The sequence below is a fragment of the Musa acuminata genome, chromosome BXJ2-1, assembly GCF_036884655.1.
Source record: "Musa acuminata AAA Group cultivar baxijiao chromosome BXJ2-1, Cavendish_Baxijiao_AAA, whole genome shotgun sequence".
In the NCBI taxonomy this organism is placed as follows: Eukaryota; Viridiplantae; Streptophyta; class Magnoliopsida; order Zingiberales; family Musaceae; genus Musa; species Musa acuminata.
In genome coordinates, this window is record NC_088338.1 from 15702854 (window position 1) to 15721983 (window position 19130).

Genomic DNA, 19130 nt, shown 5'->3' on the forward strand with positions numbered 1-19130 from the left:
TCACATGTATCACAAATTGAAATTTTTGAGACTATTATCATATCATGTTTAACAATTGATATCTTTCATTGATATGATAAATTATCATCTCATGATATATCGCATAATTATATCATGCTTTGCGATTGTATCATGTGACCTTTGCTGAATTTTAACATTGATATCCTTTATGACATGATTTCTTTGCATTATTGTCTTGTATACTTCATGTGATAATATGAATACATGAAACACTTATGATATGATTTTTATACAATTCCGTGTATTCATAAAATATTTATCTCATCACCCAATAACTCTTCTTGATATTCCTTATGAGATGAAATGAAATAATGCATGAAATACAAATGAGAAGTCAATGATCATGCATGATAGGTTATAATGAATTTTGACATTTAGATACCATCATTTGAATAGCTATGATCATGTTGCCAAAATGATATATCATGAATGCTTGAATATCATGTTTAATATGCTCATAATGATGATTTGGTATCGTGCATAAAAAAAAAAAAATGAAATGTAATGAAACTATAATGATGCACAAAGAAGAATGATTACTTACCTTTGTCATGATTTAAAAATTGATGTAAAGGGTTTTTCCCTTCTTTTTGACAATGACAAAGGGGGAGATAGATTGCTAGCACAATTTAAGAAAAAAGCAAAAATTGCACTTCTCAAAAGAGAAGAAATTGCTATCTTGAACATCACCGAGAATTGCTAGCTTGAACATCACCGAGAATTGCTAGCTTGAAACATCAAGAAAATGCAAAAATGTGCTATCGTGCCTATCTCAAGAAAAGCAAATATGCCAACTTGCATATATTTGAATTTGCTAGCTTATAAAACTTGCATATTTCAAAAGTTAAGAGTTGCTTTCTTGAACATCTCTAAATTGCTAGCTTGCAAGTTCTAAAACATTGTAAAATTGCTAGATTGCATGATAATAAAAAATTAATATTATTTTTCATGCAATGAGTTGAACCCATATAACAAACACTTGATTGTGGTACTTCTCCTTTTTGTTGATGACAAAGGGGGAGAAGTATGTTGATGACATGACATGTGATGCATAAGTTTATGCATATGTTCATGATGATGTGTTGCAAGTATTCATGATGAATATTGCAATGACTTGAATTCTGTTTGAATTCAAGGTTCTATCAATATGGCATATTGATAGGGGGAGTTTGTTCAAACTCCGGGAGTTAAGGTTAACTCCGTCATCAAGTGGTTGTCATCATCAAAAAGGGGGAGATTATTGAATCTCATATTTTGATGATGAAACCACTTGATATGCGTTTATAATTTAAACTGCATTTTGAGTGATGTAGGTCTACTCGATCAGGATTAGATAGTTAACGCAGGAGGAATTGACGTTGCGCCAGAGGAGATCACATTAAGATATTGGACGGCAGAAGGCTTCGAACGTCGGGCATCGGGCCAAGGAGAGCGAAATTGCGCCAAGGATATCGGGGTTGCGGAGGTCAACCGCCGATTGGGTAACAAGCCGCAAGAGAGGACGATGCGCCGAAGAATCGGACGAAGCTCCAACCAATGACGTGCCGGGCAACAGAATGTCAATTCGCTTTGTAATAATTGTCTAGATCGGAGTAGAGTTTTGGCTTGTGTGTGCAGGATTAACTACGATAACGATGAAGACATAAAGCGAAATAAAGTATCGGAGTCAAGCGCGAAGGATTTGTTGCGAGTTCGAGAGTTCGACGGAAGTCCGAAGGTTCGTCGGGAATGCTGCCGGAACTAGCCGAGAATGAGTAGGGAGCTTGCCGAAGGGTTTTTCGGAAGCTCACCAGAAGGTTCGTTGGAAGTTCGCGGAGCTCGCCGAGAAAGATCGGAGTTTGCCGAAGAAGCTCATTGGAACTCGCCAAGATCAAATCGTGAAGTCTAGGAGCTTGCCGGGAGTCCGCAGAATGGTTTCGGAGAGTTTATCGGAAGACCGTCGAAAGTTCGTCGGAAGCTCGCCGGAAGAAGTCTTGACTTACGGACTTTGTAATAGCTTAGAAAATATCTTTAAATTCGTAGTTAGCAAGTTAGTTAGGGTTAGGATTAGGTGTTAATCCTATAACCCAAGTAGGGGCCAATTGGGCCCGAGTTCGGACTGGTTTGGGCCAAGTTTGGAGCCCAACCGGTGAGCTGAATTGGCCTAGGCGGTGGCACCACCCAGCACCCGAGAGCTGGGTGGTGGCACCGCCAATCCACTGTCAGTGTCAGAAATTGACAGGCGGTGGCACCGCCAGCATCGGGAACCAAAGAGAATTCAAATTTTGGAACCCAAATTTGAATCCTCTTGAGGCCTATAAATACCCCTCAAATCTCAGCTGAGACAACAACCTTTTGAGAAGCTAGAAGTTGAGAAAAGCTTTAGGAAAAGTCTTGTTTTCAATAGCTTGAGTGTTCACCTCCTTTCTTTTCATTGAAATCTTTGTAAAAGGGTGAACCACTTGTAAGAGGTTGTAAGAGGGGTGTAAGAAGGAGGTTGATCTTCGCCTAGTAAAGGAAGATCATTAGTGGATGTCGGTGGCCTCGACGGAAGAGGAATCAGAGGAGTGGATGTAGGTCACGATTGACCGAACCACTATAAACTACCGTCTTCTCTGGTTTGCATTTATCTTATTGTCATTTATATTACTACAAACCATCTTCATTTTGATGCTCTACTTCTTCTCCTTCTTACATATGCCTTCAAGTTAAAACGCAATCGAAACGATTTCAAACAAAACGTTGCTTTTATCGTACGAAGTTTCCGTAAGTGTTTAAATCGTTGAAAGTTTATCATACTTTACCGTTGCACTAATTCACCCCCCCCTCTTAGTGCCGCTCCGGTCCTAACATTGGCAAGGTGGCGACGGCCACAATGTAGTAGTAGGGAAAGAGGGTTAGGGTTTTTTGGATAAAAGATAGTTTTGGTCCTTGAAATTTTAGAAATTCTAAATTTTATCGTTTTATCTAAATTATGAAAATGCCCCGCATAATTAAAAAAATTATCTACATATCCCTAATTTCATAAAAATATTAGTTAACTAAAAGATTTAATTAACTATTATTATTATCTAGTAGTCCTGTATAATGATATTTACATGTGATGTATGATGTGGATGGATGATCATGGATCGTGTGATGTATGATATGTACTTGTGATTACTATTATTATTGGGGCCAACAAGCCACTACTTTATTTCTCATTTATTGTCGGGCATGCATGCCTATGATTAAGTTATAATCACATGAAGAGGCAAAGTGAGAGCATAGAAGCGATAGCAGGACCCACAAGGTCGAGACGGATAATCACGATGCATGGAGATGCACCGAGATGCCGACGGAATCGACGAGGACGAGATGGACGATCACAAGGCATAGAGATACACTATTGCACACATAGATCTTGTTGTGAGTGATTAGGTCCACTGGCTCCGGCCTGATCATATTAAGCTATGGTTCATGATCATATGATGTGATTACTAATGTGACGTGTGATTGCTTATATTTACATGTGATGTAAATATATATTAAATATATATGTGTGTGACATATCATATTAGGAGATCAAATTAAAAATCCCCTCTTTATAATATTAAGTCAGTAAACGTGAGACAAATAGATTGACATACTCGGCCTTCCATCGTTATAGGTAGGGATCGATTCTCGACGTAAGTTGTGTCGGTCGAGTCACTCGAGACTTACCTATTTTACGATTCGCTATCTTGCCTATGATATAGAAATGTCACCGGTGATCTAAGGACATGGTATGCTTGGTTGAGTCACTCGAGGGCATATTATCAAATCAGACTCATTTTGTAATGATGGTGATGACTTAACTGAACATCATGGTTGGTCGAGTCACTCGAGACCATAGTGATTCGAAGGCCGAACAGGACAGAAATCACAAGGAGTTGTGATTGCCAAAAGTTACTTACCTTTACGGGCTTAGCGTAATTGGTCGAGTCACTAAGGTTACCTTAAGACGTCGATTGGTTCCTGATCCCTACTAGAGATTTACCGGGGGTCTTTGATTCACATACTAGAGGAAGTTGTGTGATTCACGAGAAAATAGTGGGAGAAAATTAAGATAGAAGCCCTTATCTTAATTGTTTATTTTTTAAAAAAATTGCATGTAATTTATTTCTACTGCATCTTTATTTTCAAAAAATGTCACTTTCAAATCCCTTATGTTGCATACTTGATGTCAACCACCTCACTAGTCCGAATTAAACGGATTGGCTCCATAACTTGAGAATTGTTCTCACGGTGGAGAAAATCGCGTACGCCCTTGATACAGTGATGCCTACGCCCTAGGAAGGGGTAAACGAGGATTAGATCGCTCGCTATGTGAAGTACATAGATGACTCCACTCTTACTTAGTGTTACATGTTAGGCTCCATGACTCTTGAGTTACAAAGACAACAAGAAAAGATAGATGTCAGATCCATTCTCCTATATGTCCGTAAACTGTTTGAGTATCAAGGAAGGACTCAGCAATATGAGATATCCAAGAGCCTCTTCCGCGCTAGGATGACTAAGGGGATACTAGTTCAGAACTATGTCCTAAAGATGAATGAGTGGATAGAGAAACTCACAGGTCTAGGAATGGTCATAGAGGATAACCTGTGTGTGGATCTTATGCTTCAGTCATTACCAGATTCCTTTCCACAGTTCAAAATAAATTTTAATATAAACAAGCTTGAGGTGACTCTTCCTGAGCTCCTCAATTTGTTGAGGGAGGCATAGAGTACTGTCAAGAAATAGAAGTCATTTCTCTATACTAGTGAGACAAAAAAGAAAAGGAAGGTAGAAAAGTCTCTTAAGAAGGGCAAGGGCAAGGATAGATTGGGAAAAGCAAAGGTTGCTAAGAAAGACCTACCAAAGGACAAAGGCTAGTGCTTCCACTATAGTAAAGATGAGCACTGGAAGAGGAACTACAAAAAGTACCTTTTAGAGAGGGTGAAATAGAAGTTTGGAGAAGCTTCAGGTATATTCATGGTTAGTCTCCATTTATTAGAATCTTTTGATAACACATAGGTATTGGATACCGATAGTGCTTATCACATTTGGAATTCATTGCAGGTTCTGGCAGGACCTAAGAGATTGGCGAGAGGTAAGATGGACCTCAAGATGAGGTCACCCTATAATGGAGCAAAAGTTGCTGTAGTGGCTGTTGGTGAGGTTACCCTACATTTGCCCGGTGGAGCTATCTTGTTATTTTGTTCCTTCTATTATCAAAAACATTATTTCTATTTCATGTTTGATAGTTAATAGATATAAATGAGTTTTTGAAAATAATGGTTGTTCAATATTATTAGATGATGAGATTATCACAAGAGGAACATTGCATAATAGTTTGTTTATGCTAGACAACTACTCCACATATCATGAATGTAGGTAAGTCTAAGAGGAAACGAGATGAGGTGAATAATGTATACCTATGACATTGTAGGCAAGGTCATATCCATGAGTGAAGGATTCAAAAGTTGCTAAAGGATGGATATCTAGATCCATTCAACTATGAGTCATATGTAACTTACGAGCCTTGCCTTTGTGGAAAGATGACAAACTTGTTGAATCTCGTATTTTGATGATGAAACTACTTAATATATGTTTATGATTTAATCTGCGTTTTGAGTGACGCAGGATGCTTTGATCAGGATGAGACAATTAAAGCAGGAAAATCATGTTGTGCCGAAGGAACATGTCAGAAGATTGGACGTCGGGCCGGTGGATCGGTCGACGTATCGACAGAAGGCTTCGGGCCGTGGACTCGGGCATCGGGCCAAGAAGAGCGGGTATTGCGCCAAGGATATCAGAGTTGCGGAGTCAACTGGTCGATTGGGCAATAGGCCGCAGGAGAGGACGATGAGCCGAAGAATCGGACGAAGCGTCGAGGGACCAATAACATGTCGGACAACTTGGTTAATTGCTTAGGATTAATTGTCTCGATCGAAGTTTTGTTTTAATTGTGCAGGATTAACTACGATGAAAGATAGACAAGCAGCAGGAGTTGCGCCGGAGTCAAGTTCATGATCACGTTGGGAGTTCGAGAGTTCGACGGAAGTTCGGACGGTCGTCGGAGGTTCTGCGAGAACAGATCCGAGAAGTCCAGAAGCTTGCCAAGCGAAGCTCGTCGGAACTTGCCAAGTGGATCGTCGCAAAGTCCAGGAGTTTGCCAGAAGTCCGCAGGAGCATCACCGAGGGTTCATCGGATGATCGACGGAAGTTCGCCGGAAACTCGCCGGAAGGAGCGATTGACGCACCGAAGCAAAGCTGCAGAAATTGTCTTAGATTTAATCATAGTTAGCACGTTGATTAAGTTGGAAAATGGGAGGTGATCCCATTGGCTTAATCTTGGGGCAATTGGGCCCCTGAAAGACTGAAATTGGGCCGAATGGAATGAACCATTCGGACCCTGATTGCACCAGGAGGTGCAACCGCCCAGGCCAGGAGGTGGCACCGCCTGGGCTAGGCCTTCCAGCGAGACTGGGCGGTGCAACCTCCCCAGCCGGGAGGTGGCACCGCCTGAGCTCAGTCTTCGAGCTAGACTGGGCGGTGCAACCTCCCTGGCAGAGAGGTGGCACCGCCTGAGCTCAGTCTTCGAGCTAGACTGGGCGGTGCAACCTCCCTGGCAGAGAGGTGGCACCGCCTGAGCTCAGTCTTCGAGCAAGACTGGGCGGTGCAACCTCCCTGGCAGAGAGGTGGCACCGCCTGAGCTCGGTCTTCGAGCTCTGCCAGGCGGTACAACCTCTCCAATCAAGAGGTGCAACCGCCTGATCCCGGAATTCCGGGATTTGATCGTTTTGAGCTCCAAATTTGAATTGGGTTGGGGCCTATAAATTCCCCATCCATTCAACACTGAAAAGATACAGACCTACACCGAAATCTTGATCTTTTCTGTGATTCTAAGAGCTCAAAAGTGATTGTAAAGCCTTTAAGTCTCCTCCTTCTGTTCTTCAAGTTTTCAGTTGTAAAGTGAGGAGAGAAAGGTCTGTAAAGGTTGTCTCCTGAGCCTGTCAAAAGGAGAGAAACTGTAAAAGGGCAGTTTGGCCTTCACCCATTGAAGGAAGGCCCCTAGTTGACGTCGGCAACCTCGTCGGTGGAGGAAGCCAAAAGTGGAGTAGGTCAGGACTGACCGAACCACTCTAAATCTCTGGTTTGCGTTTATCTTTGAGCACTTTATCTTTACTGCAAACCTCCTCCACTACTACTGCTCTCTGCGCTTTCACGAACAAGTTCTAAGTGCTGTTCTTCCGAATCTGCATTCAGACGTAAAGTCGTGTTTTAGTACATTACAGTTTACGTTTACGTTTTGATTCTGCAGAACTGTCCTCTGTGCTTTTGCAAACGAGTTTCTTTGCAGTTTACACTTACAATTTGATTCTATTTATAACTGCAAACTGTCTTCTGCAATTTTACGAACGAGTTTCAACATTTAGACGTAAAACTGCATTTAGACGTAAATCGGCTTTCCTCGCACAATCGTCAGATTTCAGTTTACGTTTACGTCTTGATTTCAACTGCATACTGCCCTCTGCGAATATACAAACGAGTTTCAAAGTTCAGACGTAAATTTGCGTCTAAGACGTAAATCTGCGTGTAAGACGTAAATCTGCGCTTAGACGTAAATCTGCGTTTAGACGCAAATCTGCGTTTAGACGTAAATCTGTTTTTTGTAGATTACCTTTTGAGCTGTACAACAACAGCACATTGTCTTTATACTTCTGCTCAATCTGTGCTTAGACGCAATCTGCGTTTAGACGCAATCTGCGCTTAGACGCAATCTGCGCTAAGACGCAAACTGCGCTTAGACGCAATCTGAGTTTAGACGCAATCTGCATTTAGACGCTAACTGCGTTTAGACGCTAACCGCGCTTAAACGTAAACTGCACTTAATCATAAGTAATCTTAGAATCGGTTTTTGCATCAAAATAGTCTTTATCGAACGAACGCAGCCTTCGCTTTTTAATCGCTGAAAAATATCCGCTGCACTAATTCACCCCCCCCCCTCTTAGTGCTCTCGATCCTAACAATTGGTATCAGAGCGGGGTATTTCTCATTTCGGATTTACACCCGAGAGAAATGGCTCTTCAAGAGGGCTTATCGGTTGTTCGTCCACCGTTCTTTAACGGATTGGACTACACTTATTGGAAAACTCGAATGAGAGTTTTCTTGATTTCTCTGAATCTGGATTTATGGAATATTGTTGAAAACGATTTTCAACTTCCCTCCAAACCGATGAACGAATGGTCGGATTTGGAGAAGAAGTATTTTTCTTTAAATGCAAAGGCTATGAATGCCTTATTTTGCGCTTTGGACAAAAATGAGTTCAATCGGGTTTCTTTGTGTGAAACGGCTTTCGATATTTGGCGTGCTCTTGAAATCATGCACGAGGGAACTAGTAGAGTCAAAGACTCGAAAGTTAATATTTTACTGCATGATTTCGAGCTTTTTCATATGAAACCAAGCGAAACCGTTGTTGACATGTACACCCGTTTTACGGATGTCGTCAATGGTTTAAAATCACTTGGTAAAAGCTTTTCGGATTTTGAACTCGTTAACAAAGTTTTGCGCTCACTTTCTAAAACTTGGGATTCAAAAGTAACTGCTATTCAAGAATCGAAAAACTTGAACCAATTTCCACTTGAAGAACCAATTGGTTCATTGATCACATATGAAATGACGTGCAATGCACGCGAAGAACTTGAGAACCACCTTCCAAAGAACAGGAAGGATTTAGGACATAGAACATTTGAAGACCACTCGAGCATAAGCTCAAGTGATGGTGAACTTAAACTACAAATGAAACGAAAATTAAAAAGCAAAAAGAATCAAACTACTTGCTTTAAACGCAAGAAGAAGAACAAAAATTGGGATGAATCGAGCTCCTCCGAAGAAGAGAAAGTCAACAAAAGCAAGGCGGCAAACTACGCCTTAACAGCCCACAATGATGAGGTAATCGAAATCCCCCTAATTTATTTTGAAATTACTTGATGCTTTCATGATGTATTTTTCTCTTTTAGTTTAGAATTAATTTTCTTAAAAATTACATGTTAAAAAAATTATTATGATCATACTAATTAATTTCGAAAATGATAATATTGCATATTTTATGATAAACAAATAAAATGATCTTGATTGAAAATATGAAATCATGGTTAAGAAGTAATAATGTGCATTACGTTGATTTCTATTGTTATTTCTCGATTTTGATTAAAGATCATGTTTGATTTGAAGAAATGCATAATGATGAAATTAAATATTTCGATTGACAATTTCATGCATGAGATATACATGATGATTTTTGTGATTGATGGTTTTATGATGAAATTCATTTTACGATCCTAAACGTTGATGCATGTTTTCATTTGACATAAATGAAAAGGCATGCTAACATGAAATCGATCACTTAAGATGAAACACTTAAAAAAGGGGAGAAATATATGAATTGATGCTATAAACACTATGCTATGATTATCCCATGCTTGCATCACCAAGAAATATATGATTGCTATCATTGCTATATGCCCTGTATCAAGATATCAAACAAAAATTTACATCATACGAGCTAATATCTTACCATGTGATGCAATGCTACACTTGCCAAAATATTCGAAATGTGTACATCATGCCCTGTATCAAGATATCAAACAAAATCTTGCTTCACAGTTTTACGCATTGATATCTTACCATATGATGAAATGCTACAATTGATGAACACTTGAAATGTAATCCTCTATCTTATTGATTTTTCAATAAATCTATGCTTGTCATACATGAATTTATTGAATGTAATTTTGAGGTGATTTCAGATTTGACAAATGCTTGATTCGTATTTACACTTTAAATATGAATCATGCATCAATCATGTTAAATGCTTCAATCATTTTCTATCTCTAGAGTTCTCGATTTTGATGAAATACAAGTGATAAATTCATTTATGATATCTTGTAAATCACTTGAATTATGAATGAGTTTTTTATGATGCGTTAAAAGAATCGCTTAAAAAGAAAATGCTTTTCCCATCTTATCGAGATTAATGATTTCATGATATTGTGTGAATCTCGAAATTGATTTTGATGAAATAGTAATAACGTTATTCATGTTATGAATCTTAAAAATGATAATATGCTTCATGTGATAATATGAATACACGAAACACTTATGATATGATTTTTATACAATTCCGTGTATTCATAAAATATTTATCTCCTCGTCCAATAACTTTTCTTGATATTCCTTATGAGATGAAATGAAATAATGCATGAAATACAAATGAGAAGTTATTGATCATGCATGGTAGGATATAATTTGACAAAATTGATACCATCATGATATGAAACATTTATGATTTGCAATTATGCATGCAGTACTTGTGCTTTCTAATTATGATGTGATGTATTGCATATGATGTAAATCATGATGAGTGCTAAGTTACACATTTTGAGAAGAAATTGCTATATTGAAACATTAATGTAATTATGAATGATGATATGATATTATGCATGTAATACTTCAACTTATGATAATGCAATGATAAAATATTCATGATGAAAAATTGTCTTGACATTCATAACTTGATTATTCATCCTTTGTCATGATTTTGAAATCGTTGTAAAAGGAAAAAGAACTACAAAACTGTATTCTTCCTTTCTTTTTGACAATGACAAAGGGGGAGATAGCTAGCTTGCACAAGTCAAGAAGATGCAAAAACTTGATTGCTAGCTTGCCTATCTTAAGTAGCAAAGATTGCTAACTTGCTTATTTCAAGAAGCAAAAGTTGTCTTCTTGAACATCACCATCTTGAATATCTCAAGAAGCAAGACTTGCAACCTGCACATTACAATAGGAAGCAATAATCATGAGCCTACACAAGAAAGTTATCTTGCATTTGCTTTCGAAGTTTTTGCTAACTTGTATATCGTAAAAAAATTGCTAGCTTGTAGTCTAAAGAGAAGCGAAAAGTTGCTATCTCAAAGGAAGCAAATGTGCTATCTTGCCTATCTCAAGAGGCAAAAATGCTAACTTGCACATCTAGCAAAACTTGACAAATTTGCATATCTCAAGAAGCAAGAGTTGCTTTCTTGAACATCTCTAAATTGCTAGCTTGCATGTTCTAAAAGTGCTATCTTGTATACTGTAAAACTTGCATATCTAAAACTTGATAGCTTGAATGCTCTAAGCATGATGTAACATTTGCGAAATTTTTTGGCTTCAAAACTGCATAATGATAAAACTTGATATTATGTTTTTCATGCAATAAATTGAACCTATATCACAAACACTTGATTGTGGTACTTCTCCTTTTTGTTGATGACAAAGGGGGAGAAGTATGTTGATGACATGACATGTGATGCATAAGTTTATGCATATGTTCATGATAACGTGTTGCAAGTATTCATGATGAATATTGCAATGACTTGAATTCAGTTTGAATTCAAGGTTCTATCAATATGGCATATTGATAGGGGGAGTTTGTTTAAACTCTGGGAGTTAAGGTTAACTCCGTTTATGATGACATGTTGCTTAGATTTTTGAATCTAAGAGTTTCTATCAATATGGCATATTGATAGGGGGAGTTTGTTTAAACTCCGGGAGTTAAGGTTAACTCCGTCATCAAGTAGTTGTCATCATCAAAAAGGGGGAGATTGTTGAATCTCGTATTTTGATGATGAAACTACTTAATATATGTTTATGATTTAATCTGCGTTTTGAGTGACGCAGGATGCTTTGATCAGGATGAGACAATTAAAGCAGGAAAATCATGTTGTGCCGAAGGAACATGTCAGAAGATTGGACGTCGGGCCGGTGGATCGGTCGACGTATCGACAGAAGGCTTCGGGCCGTGGACTCGGGCATCGGGCCAAGAAGAGCGGGTATTGCGCCAAGGATATCAGAGTTGCGGAGTCAACTGGTCGATTGGGCAATAGGCCGCAGGAGAGGACGATGAGCCGAAGAATCGGACGAAGCGTCGAGGGACCAATGACATGTCGGACAACTTGGTTAATTGCTTAGGATTAATTGTCTCGATCGAAGTTTTGTTTTAATTGTGCAGGATTAACTACGATGAAAGATAGACAAGCAGCAGGAGTTGCGCCGGAGTCAAGTTCATGATCACGTTGGGAGTTCGAGAGTTCGACGGAAGTTCGGACGGTCGTCGGAGGTTCTGCGAGAACAGATCCGAGAAGTCCAGAAGCTTGCCAAGCGAAGCTCGTCGGAACTTGCCAAGTGGATCGTCGCAAAGTCCAGGAGTTTGCCAGAAGTCCGCAGGAGCATCACCGAGGGTTCATCGGATGATCGACGGAAGTTCGCCGGAAACTCGCCGGAAGGAGCGATTGACGCACCGAAGCAAAGCTGCAGAAATTGTCTTAGATTTAATCATAGTTAGCACGTTGATTAAGTTGGAAAATGGGAGGTGATCCCATTGGCTTAATCTTGGGGCAATTGGGCCCCTGAAAGACTGAAATTGGGCCGAATGGAATGAACCATTCGGACCCTGATTGCACCAGGAGGTGCAACCGCCCAGGCCAGGAGGTGGCACCGCCTGGGCTAGGCCTTCCAGCGAGACTGGGCGGTGCAACCTCCCCAGCCGGGAGGTGGCACCGCCTGAGCTCAGTCTTCGAGCTAGACTGGGCGGTGCAACCTCCCTGGCAGAGAGGTGGCACCGCTTGAGCTCAGTCTTCGAGCTAGACTGGGCGGTGCAACCTCCCTGGCAGAGAGGTGGCACCGCCTGAGCTCAGTCTTCGAGCAAGACTGGGCGGTGCAACCTCCCTGGCAGAGAGGTGGCACCGCCTGAGCTCGGTCTTCGAGCTCTGCCAGGCGGTACAACCTCTCCAGTCAAGAGGTGCAACCGCCTGATCCCGGAATTCCGGGATTTGATCGTTTTGAGCTCCAAATTTGAATTGGGTTGGGGCCTATAAATTCCCCATCCATTCAACACTGAAAAGATACAGACCTACACCGAAATCTTGATCTTTTCTGTGATTCTAAGAGCTCAAAAGTGATTGTAAAGCCTTTAAGTCTCCTCCTTCTGTTCTTCAAGTTTTCAGTTGTAAAGTGAGGAGAGAAAGGTCTGTAAAGGTTGTCTCCTGAGCCTGTCAAAAGGAGAGAAACTGTAAAAGGGCAGTTTGGCCTTCACCCATTGAAGGAAGGCCCCTAGTTGACGTCGGCAACCTCGTCGGTGGAGGAAGCCAAAAGTGGAGTAGGTCAGGACTGACCGAACCACTCTAAATCTCTGGTTTGCGTTTATCTTTGAGCACTTTATCTTTACTGCAAACCTCCTCCACTACTACTGCTCTCTGCGCTTTCACGAACAAGTTCTAAGTGCTGTTCTTCCGAATCTGCATTCAGACGTAAAGTCGTGTTTTAGTACATTACAGTTTACGTTTACGTTTTGATTCTGCAGAACTGTCCTCTGTGCTTTTGCAAACGAGTTTCTTTGCAGTTTACACTTACAATTTGATTCTATTTATAACTGCAAACTGTCTTCTGCAATTTTACGAACGAGTTTCAACATTTAGACGTAAAACTGCATTTAGACGTAAATCGGCTTTCCTCGCACAATCGTCAGATTTCAGTTTACGTTTACGTCTTGATTTCAACTGCATACTGCCCTCTGCGAATATACAAACGAGTTTCAAAGTTCAGACGTAAATCTGCGTCTAAGACGTAAATCTGCGTGTAAGACGTAAATCTGCGCTTAGACGTAAATCTGCGTTTAGACGCAAATCTGCGTTTAGACGTAAATCTGTTTTTTGCAGATTACCTTTTGAGCTGTACAACAACAGCACATTGTCTTTATACTTCTGCTCAATCTGTGCTTAGACGCAATCTGCGTTTAGACGCAATCTGCGCTTAGACGCAATCTGCGCTAAGACGCAAACTGCGCTTAGACGCAATCTGAGTTTAGACGCAATCTGCATTTAGACGCTAATTGCATTTAGACGCTAACTGCGCTTAAACGTAAACTGCACTGAATCATAAGTAATCTTAGAATCGGTTTTTGCATCAAAATAGTTTTTGTCGAACGAACGCAGCCTTCGCTTTTTAATCGCTGAAAAATATCCGCTGCACTAATTCACCCCCCCCCCTCTTAGTGCTCTCGATCCTAACAAAACTCTCCATTTAGTGGAGCTAGAGAGAGAGCCACAGAGTTATTGGAACTCATACATAGTGATGTATATGGTCCCATGTCAACTCATGTCATAAGTGGTTACTCCTACTTCATTACTTTTACTGATGATTTCTCAAGGTATGGACATATATATTTGATGAAGTATAAGTCCGAGGCCTTCGAGAAATTCAGGAAGTATAAGAATGAAGTGAAAAATCAGACTAGAAAGAGTATCAAGATTCTTTGATCAGATCCAGGAGGTGAGTACTTGAGTATAGAGTTCACCCAATTCCTTAAGGACTATGAGATTTTGTTCTAGTGGATACCTCCTTATATACCTCAACTCAATGGTTTATTCGAAAGGAGGAATCACACACTGTTAGACATGGTGCTGTCCATGATGAGTTTCGTCGACCTCCCCGTCTCATTCTAGAGATACGCCCTAGAGACTGCAATTTACCTTCTAAACAAAATTTCAATTAAGTCGGTGGTGTCTACTTCATATGAGATATGGAAAGGGAAGAATTCTGAACTTACGGTTGTTAAGATTTGGGGTTGCCCAGCCCATGTCAAAAGATACAATCCCGACAAATTGGAATCCAAGATGGAATGATGAATATTTGCGGGATACCCCAAGGATACTAATGGGTATTATTTCTATTAACTTGTAGACCAAAATGTCTTTGTAGCCAAGAGAGCAGTGTTCCTTGAGAAGAAACACATTCTTGGTAGAGTTGAGCTAGGTTGAAGAACCTAGCTTAAGCACCATTCCACAACTTGAGTCTATTCTGGTACCTAGCACATAAGTTCTAACTTTATTAGGTCCGGTAGAGTATCCCATCCTCCTGAGAGATATGTAGGATATATTAGAGAAGAGGATGTTGAGGATATTGATCCTCAGACCTACGAGAAGGTTATTACGAGTATAGACTCTAAGAAGTGGAAAGAGACCATAAATTCTGAGATGGATTCCATATACTCCAACAAGGTTTGGAACCTAGTTGATGCACCCAAGGGTATTGTACCCATTAGTTGCAAGTGGATCTTCAAGAAGAAGATCGGAGTAGCTAGAAAGGTAGAGACCTATAAAGCAAGGCTAGTGGCTAAGGGGTATCGTCAAAGGCAAGGTGTTGATTATAACAAAACCTTCTCATCCGTTGCCATGCTAAAATTCATCCGAATGCTAATGGCTATTGCAACACACTATGATTATGAGATCTGGTAGATGGACGTGAAAACCGCATTCCTCAATAGTAACCTCGAGGAGGAGGTGTATATGATATAGCCTGAGGGATTTGTGTCCAAGGATAGTCCAAATAAAGCAAGCTTCCCAAAGTTGGAATATAAGATTTGATGAGGCGATCAGATTTTATGACTTCGTTAAGAACGAAGATGAGCCTTGTGTGTATAGAAAAGTGAGTGGGAGTACTATCAACTTTTTGGTGTCATATGTGGATGATATTTTGATCATTAGGAATACTGTATGAATGCTCTCCATAGTAAAGGCTTAGCTATCTAGACACTTCTCCATGAAAGACTTTGGGGAAGCATCCTACATATTGGGGATTCAGATCTACAGAGATAGATATAAGAAAATGCTTGGCTTGTCCCAATCTAGGTACATAGACACCATTATCAAAAGGTTTGGCATGAAAAATTCCAAGAGATTGTTTGGAAATATTTAGAGGTGACATCACATGCACAGTGGAAGAACAAAAAAATAAAATCCTCAATTTCCTTAAGATATGTTCGTTGTCGTGCGAAGATTGATGTGCAAAATTCATGAAACTTAAAACTACGTATATGAAAGATTGTGTTACCAAAGGAGATCGTATATCCCTGAATCCTTATAGATCTCTAGGAGAGGGTGAAGGAGATCAAGCACCCTCGTCTCTAGAGGTGATCCACACAGTAGGGCTGTGATGACGCTTCTCAAAACTCCAAGCCTGCTTTGAGGAGGAGAAGGGGAGGAGAATAGGAGAGGCAAACCAAAAAGGCTCTTGCCTATAAACCATTAGTCCCTCCTATTTATAGAGGTCCCATGTCAACTTAACCCTCATGGATCCTACCCTATTGGGTATTAGATCTCCATCCAACTACCCAAGCCTCTTAGATTAGTGAATCTCTATCCAATAATCTCTCATGGGCTCTTATTGGATCTCATTCATAGAATCCAATAATTCAAGGGCTTATTGAATGAGAGTTTTCTTGCTTTCTTTATATTTCAATTTATGGAATATCAGTGAAAATAGATTTCAAAAGTCTTCTATTCCAATGAACAATTGGAATGATTTGGAGAAGACTTTCTCTTTGACTGTTCAACTCCTAGCATTAAGCATGAAAAGTTAGATTCATTTAAAAAGAAAAATGCATTACAAACAAAATGATTTTGATTTTGATTTAAAATGCTATATGTTTAATGAAATTATATTTGATGATGCATAATGATGTAAGACGTAATAAAAATGTTAAAAGTTTTGGTACCATGCTTAATGATTTAATTATGCATGATGATTTGAAGTCTTGTTGATTTTTGTGATGAATCTTGTCTTTGCCTCTCGCTTTTAAACATGATGCATGGTTTTGACATAAAAACAAAAAACAAAAATTTAGGTATACTTGTATAAGATCAAATCACTTAAATTGAAACAACTAAAAAGAGAATGCATTTTGAAAATAAATGTTTATATCATATTTGATGATTTTACATTTTGAAACTATGCATGATAAGTTGAAGTAATAATGGTTTGAATGCACAAATCGACAATCTTTTTGTCACACGAATCATGATTCCTTCACTTGATACTCTAAATTTTTTTATGATTCATGATGAATTGAGACATTATGCATGAATCAAGTTCTCATGTGAATCTATTTACGTTGCCTTCATTGAATTTTCTAAAAAATAATTTTGATTATTTGAATTTAAATGAAAATTTTTCAATCGAATCATGAACTTTCTTTTGATTTCTCTACTTGAGCTATCTTTTATGAGAATCAAAATATTTTCTATCTTTGATAATTTTTTCTTACTTTACTAAAAAAGAGACTTATGCAAACAAACTATGACCTTGATAATGGTTTGTAATGGTTTGAAATTATGCAAATTATATGTTGAAGACTTTAAACCATGTTTTGGTATCATGCATACCCAAGTAATGTTGATTTAAAAATTTATTGATTTAGTATCATGCCCAATGTGATAATGATGATGACTTGACATTTAATACAAGAAAACTTTATGGGTTAAGATTTATTTTTTTTATCCAAATCATGATCTTGATTTCTCGATATTTGATAATGAGATTTTTCTATGAATCAAGATCTTGTTTTTGAACTCCCATATTTATTTTTGTTATTTACTAAAAGGGAGATTTATCAAAATAAATCATGACCTTTAGTATTCATGACTAATCATCCATGATCTTTGATATTATATCTTTCATGACATGATTTCTTTATATTTATGGCTTGTATGCCTTGTAATGATTAAAATATTTTGTACTATTGTATCCTTCCCTTCCTTTTGACAATGACAAAGGGGGAGAAAAATTACTAGCTTACACATTTCAAATGGGAGAAAGAATTTGCTATCTTAAACAACACCAAGATTGCTAGCTTGTAATCTCAAGAGAAGCAAAAGTACTATCTTGCCTATCTCAAGAAGCAAAACTTGCAAACTTGCATATCTAAAAAAGAAAGCTAAATTTGCAAATTTGCACAACATAAAATTGTTGCTAGCTTATATATTGTAAAACTTGCATATCTCAAAAACTTGGAAGATTCACCTCTCCTTTTTGTTGATAACAAAGGGTGAGAAGATATAATGACGATCATGCATAGGATGATGTACTTGGATATTTTGATTATGCATGATTTTATGTTACTTAAAATACTTATAATTATATGATTTCAAAAGTTCTATCAATATGGCATATTGATAGGGGGAGTTTAGTTTAAACTTTGTCATCAATTGATTGTCACCATAAAAAAGGAGGACATTGTTGAATCTCAGATTTTGATGATGAAATCAATTAATGAGTTTGTGATCTAATCTACGTTTTGGGTAAAGCAAGACTAGCTTCGATCAAGGAGAGGCAAATTGATTAAAGTAGGAGGAATTGAACGTTGGGCTAGAGTGAACATGTTAGAAGATTGGATGTTGGGCCGAAGGATTGATCGACATATCGGCATAATGCTTCATGCCATGAGTTCGGGCATTGGGCCAAGAAGATCGGACATTACGCCAAGGAGATCGGATGTTGCGGGAAGGCAACATGCCGATTGGGCAATATGTTGAAGGAGAGGACGATGCGCCGAAGGATCGGATGAAGCATCGAATGAACTAATGACATGCCGGACAACATAGTATTTATGCTTGTAATAATTTGTCTAGATCAAGTTAGATTATGTCTAATTGAATCGGTATTGGGGTGAAACAATTCCAACTTAATTAGGAGACAATTGGGCCATGTTGACGATCATGCATATGCATAGGATGATATACTTGGATATTTTGATTATGCATGATTTTATGTTGTATGAAATACTTATAATTATATGATTTCAAAAGTTTTATCAATATGACATATTGATAGGGGGAGTTTAGTTTAAAATCTATCATCAATTGATTGTCATCATCAAAAAGGGGGAGATTGTAGAATATCATATTTTGATAATGAAATCAGTTAATGAGTTTGTGATCTAATTTGCGTTTTGAGTGATGCAGGACTAGCTCCGATTAAGGAGAGGCAAATTGATTAAAACAGGAGGAATTAGACGTTGGGCTAGAATGAACATGTTAGAAGATTGGACGTTGGGTCGAATGATCAGTCGACGTATCGGTAGAAGGCTTCGTGCCATGAGTTCGGGCATCGGGCCAAGAAGATCAGATATTGCGCCAAGGAGATCGGATGTTACGGGAAGACAACATGCTAATTGGGCAATATACCGAAGGAGAGGATGATGCACCGAAAGATCAGATGAAGCGCCGAATGAACTAATGACATGCCGG